We start from the raw sequence: 7,321 nt of genomic DNA, 5'->3' as shown, positions 1-7,321 counted from the left end.
GAGGGGCGGAAGGCGGTGCCTTAGTGCCTTCCTCCTTCTGACATTGTAAAGGAACCCTATTTTTTTAATGGTAAGATGTGTGTGTGTGTGTTTTGTACTCAGATTAGGTTTGAAGTGTCTGTGTGGTGCAGCTGGTCTGGTCTGTCTCTGTACAGTCGAGGCAGTCGAGGCTGCACCCACCTATAAAAGGTGGAGGCTCACCAGGACATGCACACCTCACAAGTTCCCGGCTCTCTCGACTCGGTTGAAGACGGGTTTCTTGGAGAAGGGGAGGGCAGTGAGGCACAGTCCCCCGTCCCCCGACGCCCCTCGCGATGCCCCTCCGTCTTCGACTAACCCTCTGCATAGGAGCCGTGAGAGCCAGGAACTTGTGAGTTTTGTATGTCCACTCAGGCATCCTTCATACCTGGTCTGTAGGAAGTTCCTGTCAGAAGGAGGGGGCACCGCGAGGGCGTCGAGGGGCGGAAGGCGGTGCCTTAGTGCCTTCCTCCTTCTGACATTGTAAAGGAACCCTATTTTTTTAATGGTAAGGTGTTTGTGTGTGTGTGTGTGTGTGTGTGTGTGTGTGTGTGTGTGTGTGTGTGTGTGTGTGTGTGTGTGTGTTTTGTACTCAGATTAGGTTTGAAGTGTCTGTGTGGTGCAGCTGGTCTGGTCTGTCTCTGTACAGTCGAGGCTGCACCCACCTATAAAAGGTGGAGGCTCACCAGGACATGCACACCTCACAAGTTCCCGGCTCTCTCGACTCGGTTGAAGACGGGTTTCTTGGAGAAGGGGAGGGCAGTGAGGCACAGTCCCCCGTCCCCCGACGCCCCTCGCGATGCCCCTCCGTCTTCGACTAACCCTCTGCATAGGAGCCGTGAGAGCCAGGAACTTGTGAGTTTTGTATGTCCACTCAGGCATCCTTCATACCTGGTCTGTAGGAAGTTCCTGTCAGAAGGACGGGGCACCGCGAGGGCGTCGAGGGGCGGAAGGCGGTGCCTTAGTGCCTTCCTCCTTCTGACATTGTAAAGGAACCCTATTTTTTTAATGGTAAGATTTGTGTGTGTGTGTGTGTGTGTGTGTGTGTGTGTGTGTGTGTGTGTGTGTGTGTGTGTGTGTGTGTGTGGTTCTTTGTGTCTGGGGGTGGGCGTCCGGGTGCACACCGGCTCACTCCTTGGCGGCCGCTTGTCGGGGCCTTGGGCCTGGGGCTCGCTCGGGCCCCTTTGGAGGTGGGGTGCCCCCGGCCTCTCGGCCTAGGGCTCGGTCACTCAGGCGCAGCTGGGGGCCGGCGGAGCTCACGGGCGCGTCACTGCAACTCCCCCTGACTTCTGCTCCGCGGCTGCTGGGCGAGCCCTCATCTGGGACTCTCCTCAGCTCTTACTGGGACAGTGGCGCGGCTGCCCCTCTGTTGGTCTTCCATGGTCTCTTGTGTTCTGGGGGCCTCTGGATGTCTGGAGTTTTGATCTCCTCCATACCCGCTTCACACCCTGGAGGACGGGGCTGTGGCCCCCCCCACACTCCCTAGCAGATCATTACATGGAGAAACCTTTGGAATGCAAGCATGCTGATCCACACAGGTATGCACACATGGGTATTCACAGACGCGGACTAAAGCTTTCTTGGCTGCTGCCTCAAAGCACACTGTGCGCTGTCTATCTTGCGTGCTGCACAATATCGTTTATTACTTAGTAAATACTGATATCTATGACTAGCTAGTTTATTGTGATGGTGCTTTGTTTTCTCTATTATTATGTTGCTCTTTGTTGTTTGCTGTCTCCTCTGTTTGTTTTTGTTTGTTTGTTTTTTTTTTGTTTTTTTTCTCCATACAGGTGACCCAGGAGTTTTTTTTTTTTTTTTTCTCTCTCTTCCCCCCCCTTCTCACCGTCTCTTCTCCCCTTTGGTTTTCTTTCTTTCTCTCCCCCTCTCTCTCTCATTCATTCCCCCTGTCCTATTTATTAAAAAAAAAAAAAAAAGACAAATGATGAACTGAAGCTCTGCCATCACGTAATGTCGCATACTGCTGTTTTTGATGTCATTTAAAAAAAAAAAAAAAAAAAAAAAAAAAAATGTAAAGGAACCCTATTTTTTTTAATGGTAAGGTGTGTGTGTGTGTGTTTTATACTCAGATTAGGTTTGAAGTGTCTGTGTGGTGCAGCTGGTCTGGTCTGTCTCTGTACAGTCGAGGCTGCACCCACCTATAAAAGGTGGAGGCTCACCAGGACATGCACACCTCACAAGTTCCCGGCTCTCTCGACTCTGTTGAAGACGGGTTTCTTGGAGAAGGGGAGGGCAGTGAGGCACAGTCCCCCGTCCCCCGACGCCCCTCGCGATGCCCCTCCGTCTTCGACTAACCCTCTGCATAGGAGCCGTGAGAGCCAGGAACTTGTGAGTTTTGTATGTCCACTCAGGCATCCTTCATACCTGGTCTGTAGGAAGTTCCTGTCAGAAGGAGGGGGCACCGCGAGGGCGTCGAGGGGCGGAAGGCGGTGCCTTAGTGCCTTCCTCCTTCTGACATTGTAAAGGAACCCTATTTTTTTAATGGTAAGGTGTGTGTGTGTGTGTGTGTGTGTGTGTGTGTGTGTGTGTGTGTGTGTGTGTGTGTGTGTTTTGTACTCAGATTAGGTTTGAAGTGTCTGTGTGGTGCAGCTGGTCTGGTCTGTCTCTGTACAGTCGAGGCTGCACCCACCTATAAAAGGTGGAGGCTCACCAGGACATGCACACCTCACAAGTTCCCGGCTCTCTCGACTCTGTTGAAGACGGGTTTCTTGGAGAAGGGGAGGGCAGTGAGGCACAGTCCCCCGTCCCCCGACGCCCCTCGCGATGCCCCTCCGTCTTCGACTAACCCTCTGCATAGGAGCCGTGAGAGCCAGGAACTTGTGAGTTTTGTATGTCCACTCAGGCATCCTTCATACCTGGTCTGTAGGAAGTTCCTGTCAGAAGGAGGGGGCACCGCGAGGGCGTCGAGGGGCGGAAGGCGGTGCCTTAGTGCCTTCCTCCTTCTGACATTGTAAAGGAACCCTATTTTTTTAATGGTAAGATGTGTGTGTGTGTGTGTGTGTGTGTGTGTGTGTGTGTGTGTGTGTGTGTGTGTGTGTGTGTGTGTGTGTGTGTTTTGTACTCAGATTAGGTTTGAAGTGTCTGTGTGGTGCAGCTGGTCTGGTCTGTCTCTGTACAGTCGAGGCTGCACCCACCTATAAAAGGTGGAGGCTCACCAGGACATGCACACCTCACAAGTTCCCGGCTCTCTCGACTCGGTTGAAGACGGGTTTCTTGGAGAAGGGGAGGGCAGTGAGGCACAGTCCCCCGTCCCCCGACGCCCCTCGCGATGCCCCTCCGTCTTCGACTAACCCTCTGCATAGGAGCCGTGAGAGCCAGGAACTTGTGAGTTTTGTATGTCCACTCAGGCATCATTCATACCTGGTCTGTAGGAAGCTCCTGTCAGAAGGAGGGGGCACCGCGAGGGCGTCGAGGGGCGGAAGGCGGTGCCTTAGTGCCTTCCTCCTTCTGACATTGTAAAGGAACCCTATTTTTTTAATGGTAAGATGTGTGTGTGTGTGTGTGTGTGTTTTGTACTCAGATTAGGTTTGAAGTGTCTGTGTGGTGCAGCTGGTCTGGTCTGTCTCTGTACAGTCGAGGCTGCACCCACCTATAAAAGGTGGAGGCTCACCAGGACATGCACACCTCACAAGTTCCCGGCTCTCTCGACTCTGTTGAAGACGGGTTTCTTGGAGAAGGGGAGGGCAGTGAGGCACAGTCCCCCGTCCCCCGACGCCACTCGCGATGCCCCTCCGTCTTCGACTAACCCTCTGCATAGGAGCCGTGAGAGCCAGGAACTTGTGAGTTTTGTATGTCCACTCAGGCATCCTTCATACCTGGTCTGTAGGAAGTTCCTGTCAGAAGGACGGGGCACCGCGAGGGCGTCGAGGGGCGGAAGGCGGTGCCTTAGTGCCTTCCTCCTTCTGACATTGTAAAGGAACCCTATTTTTTTAATGGTAAGATGTGTGTGTGTGTGTGTGTTTTGTACTCAGATTACGTTTGAAGTGTCTGTGTGGTGCAGCTGGTCTGGTCTGTCTCTGTACAGTCGAGGCTGCACCCACCTATAAAAGGTGGAGGCTCACCAGGACATGCACACCTCACAAGTTCCCGGCTCTCTCGACTCGGTTGAAGACGGGTTTCTTGGAGAAGGGGAGGGCAGTGAGGCACAGTCCCCCGTCCCCCGATGCCCCTCGCGATGCCCCTCCGTCTTCGACTAACCCTCTGCATAGGAGCCGTGAGAGCCAGGAACTTGTGAGTTTTGTATGTCCACTCAGGCATCCTTCATACCTGGTCTGTAGGAAGTTCCTGTCAGAAGGAGGGGGCACCGCGAGGGCGTCGAGGGGCGGAAGGCGGTGCCTTAGTGCCTTCCTCCTTCTGACATTGTAAAGGAACCCTATTTTTTTAATGGTAAGGTGTTTGTGTGTGTGTGTGTGTGTGTGTGTGTGTGTGTGTGTGTGTGTGTTTTGTACTCAGATTAGGTTTGAAGTGTCTGTGTGGTGCAGCTGGTCTGGTCTGTCTCTGTACAGTCGAGGCTGCACCCACCTATAAAAGGTGGAGGCTCACCAGGACATGCACACCTCACAAGTTCCCGGCTCTCTCGACTCGGTTGAAGACGGGTTTCTTGGAGAAGGGGAGGGCAGTGAGGCACAGTCCCCCGTCCCCCGACGCCCCTCGCGATGCCCCTCCGTCTTCGACTAACCCTCTGCATAGGAGCCGTGAGAGCCAGGAACTTGTGAGTTTTGTATGTCCACTCAGGCATCATTCATACCTGGTCTGTAGGAAGCTCCTGTCAGAAGGAGGGGGCACCGCGAGGGCGTCGAGGGGCGGAAGGCGGTGCCTTAGTGCCTTCCTCCTTCTGACATTGTAAAGGAACCCTATTTTTTTAATGGTAAGATGTGTGTGTGTGTGTGTGTGTGTGTGTGTGTGTGTGTGTGTGTGTGTGTGTGTGTGTGGTTCTTTGTGTCTGGGGGTGGGCGTCCGGGTGCACACCGGCTCACTCCTTGGCGGCCGCTTGTCGTGGCCTTGGGCCTGGGGCTCGCTCGGGCCCCTTTGGAGGTGGGGTGCCCCCGGCCTCTCGGCCTAGGGCTCGGTCACTCAGGCGCAGCTGGGGGCCGGCGGAGCTCACGGGCGCGTCACTGCAACTCCCCCTGACTTCTGCTCCGCGGCTGCTGGGCGAGCCCTCATCTGGGACTCTCCTCAGCTCTTACTGGGACAGTGGCGCGGCTGCCCCTCTGTTGGTCTTCCATGGTCTCTTGTGTTCTGGGGGCCTCTGGATGTCTGGAGTTTTGATCTCCTCCATACCCGCTTCACACCCTGGAGGACGGGGCTGTGGCCCCCCCCACACTCCCTAGCAGATCATTACATGGAGAAACCTTTGGAATGCAAGCATGCTGATCCACACAGGTATGCACACATGGGTATTCACAGACGCGGACTAAAGCTTTCTTGGCTGCTGCCTCAAAGCACACTGTGCGCTGTCTATCTTGCGTGCTGCACAATATCGTTTATTACTTAGTAAATACTGATATCTATGACTAGCTAGTTTATTGTGATGGTGCTTTGTTTTCTCTATTATTATGTTGCTCTTTGTTGTTTGCTGTCTCCTCTGTTTGTTTTTGTTTGTTTGTTTTTTTTTTGTTTTTTTTCTCCATACAGGTGACCCAGGAGTTTTTTTTTTTTTTTTCTCTCTCTTCCCCCCCCTTCTCACCGTCTCTTCTCCCCTTTGGTTTTCTTTCTTTCTCTCCCCCTCTCTCTCTCATTCATTCCCCCTGTCCTATTTATTAAAAAAAAAAAAAAATGACAAATGATGAACTGAAGCTCTGCCATCACGTAATGTCGCATACTGCTGTTTTTGATGTCATTTAAAAAAAAAAAAAAAAAAAAAAAAAAATGTAAAGGAACCCTATTTTTTTTAATGGTAAGGTGTGTGTGTGTGTGTTTTATACTCAGATTAGGTTTGAAGTGTCTGTGTGGTGCAGCTGGTCTGGTCTGTCTCTGTACAGTCGAGGCTGCACCCACCTATAAAAGGTGGAGGCTCACCAGGACATGCACACCTCACAAGTTCCCGGCTCTCTCGACTCGGTTGAAGACGGGTTTCTTGGAGAAGGGGAGGGCAGTGAGGCACAGTCCCCCGTCCCCCGACGCCCCTCGCGATGCCCCTCCCTCTTCGACTAACCCTCTGCATAGGAGCCGTGAGAGCCAGGAACTTGTGAGTTTTGTATGTCCACTCAGGCATCCTTCATACCTGGTCTGTAGGAAGTTCCTGTCAGAAGGAGGGGGCACCGCGAGGGCGTCGAGGGGCGGAAGGCGGTGCCTTAGTGCCTTCCTCCTTCTGACATTGTAAAGGAACCCTATTTTTTTAATGGTAAGATGTGTGTGTGTGTGTGTGTGTGTTTTGTACTCAGATTAGGTTTGAAGTGTCTGTGTGGTGCAGCTGGTCTGGTCTGTCTCTGTACAGTCGAGGCTGCACCCACCTATAAAAGGTGGAGGCTCACCAGGACATGCACACCTCACAAGTTCCCGGCTCTCTCGACTCGGTTGAAGACGGGTTTCTTGGAGAAGGGGAGGGCAGTGAGGCACAGTCCCCCGTCCCCCGACGCCCCTCGCGATGCCCCTCCGTCTTCGACTAACCCTCTGCATAGGAGCCGTGAGAGCCAGGAACTTGTGAGTTTTGTATGTCCACTCAGGCATCCTTCATACCTGGTCTGTAGGAAGTTCCTGTCAGAAGGAGGGGGCACCGCGAGGGCGTCGAGGGGCGGAAGGCGGTGCCTTAGTGCCTTCCTCCTTCTGACATTGTAAAGGAACCCTATTTTTTTAATGGTAAGGTGTTTGTGTGTGTGTGTGTGTGTGTGTGTGTGTGTGTGTTTTGTACTCAGATTAGGTTTGAAGTGTCTGTGTGGTGCAGCTGGTCTGGTCTGTCTCTGTACAGTCGAGGCTGCACCCACCTATAAAAGGTGGAGGCTCACCAGGACATGCACACCTCACAAGTTCCCGGCTCTCTCGACTCGGTTGAAGACGGGTTTCTTGGAGAAGGGGAGGGCAGTGAGGCACAGTCCCCCGTCCCCCGACGCCCCTCGCGATGCCCCTCCGTCTTCGACTAACCCTCTGCATAGGAGCCGTGAGAGCCAGGAACTTGTGAGTTTTGTATGTCCACTCAGGCATCCTTCATACCTGGTCTGTAGGAAGTTCCTGTCAGAAGGAGGGGGCACCGCGAGGGCGTCGAGGGGCGGAAGGCGGTGCCTTAGTGCCTTCCTCCTTCTGACATTGTAAAGGAACCCTATTTTTTTAATGGTAAGGTGTGTGTGTG

The 7,321-nt window shown here is 53.3% G+C and overlaps 1 long non-coding RNA gene across 1 annotated transcript; it reads left to right on the top strand.

Annotated features, from left to right (window-relative positions):
• Nucleotides 1-5,069: 5,069 nt before the first annotated feature.
• Nucleotides 5,070-5,819, top strand: LOC308404327. Its single transcript, XR_013973099.1, has 2 exons — nt 5,070-5,418; nt 5,671-5,819. It is a non-coding gene; the product is annotated as an uncharacterized lncRNA (long non-coding RNA).
• Nucleotides 5,820-7,321: the final 1,502 nt, after the last annotated feature.

The sequence above is a fragment of the Rhamphochromis sp. 'chilingali' genome (genome assembly GCF_963969265.1).
Source record: "Rhamphochromis sp. 'chilingali' genome assembly, chromosome: 10".
NCBI lineage: Eukaryota > Metazoa > Chordata > Actinopteri > Cichliformes > Cichlidae > Rhamphochromis > Rhamphochromis sp. 'chilingali'.
The sequence above is the reverse complement of the archived record's forward strand: the minus strand, read 5'-3'. Positions and strand labels throughout refer to the sequence as shown.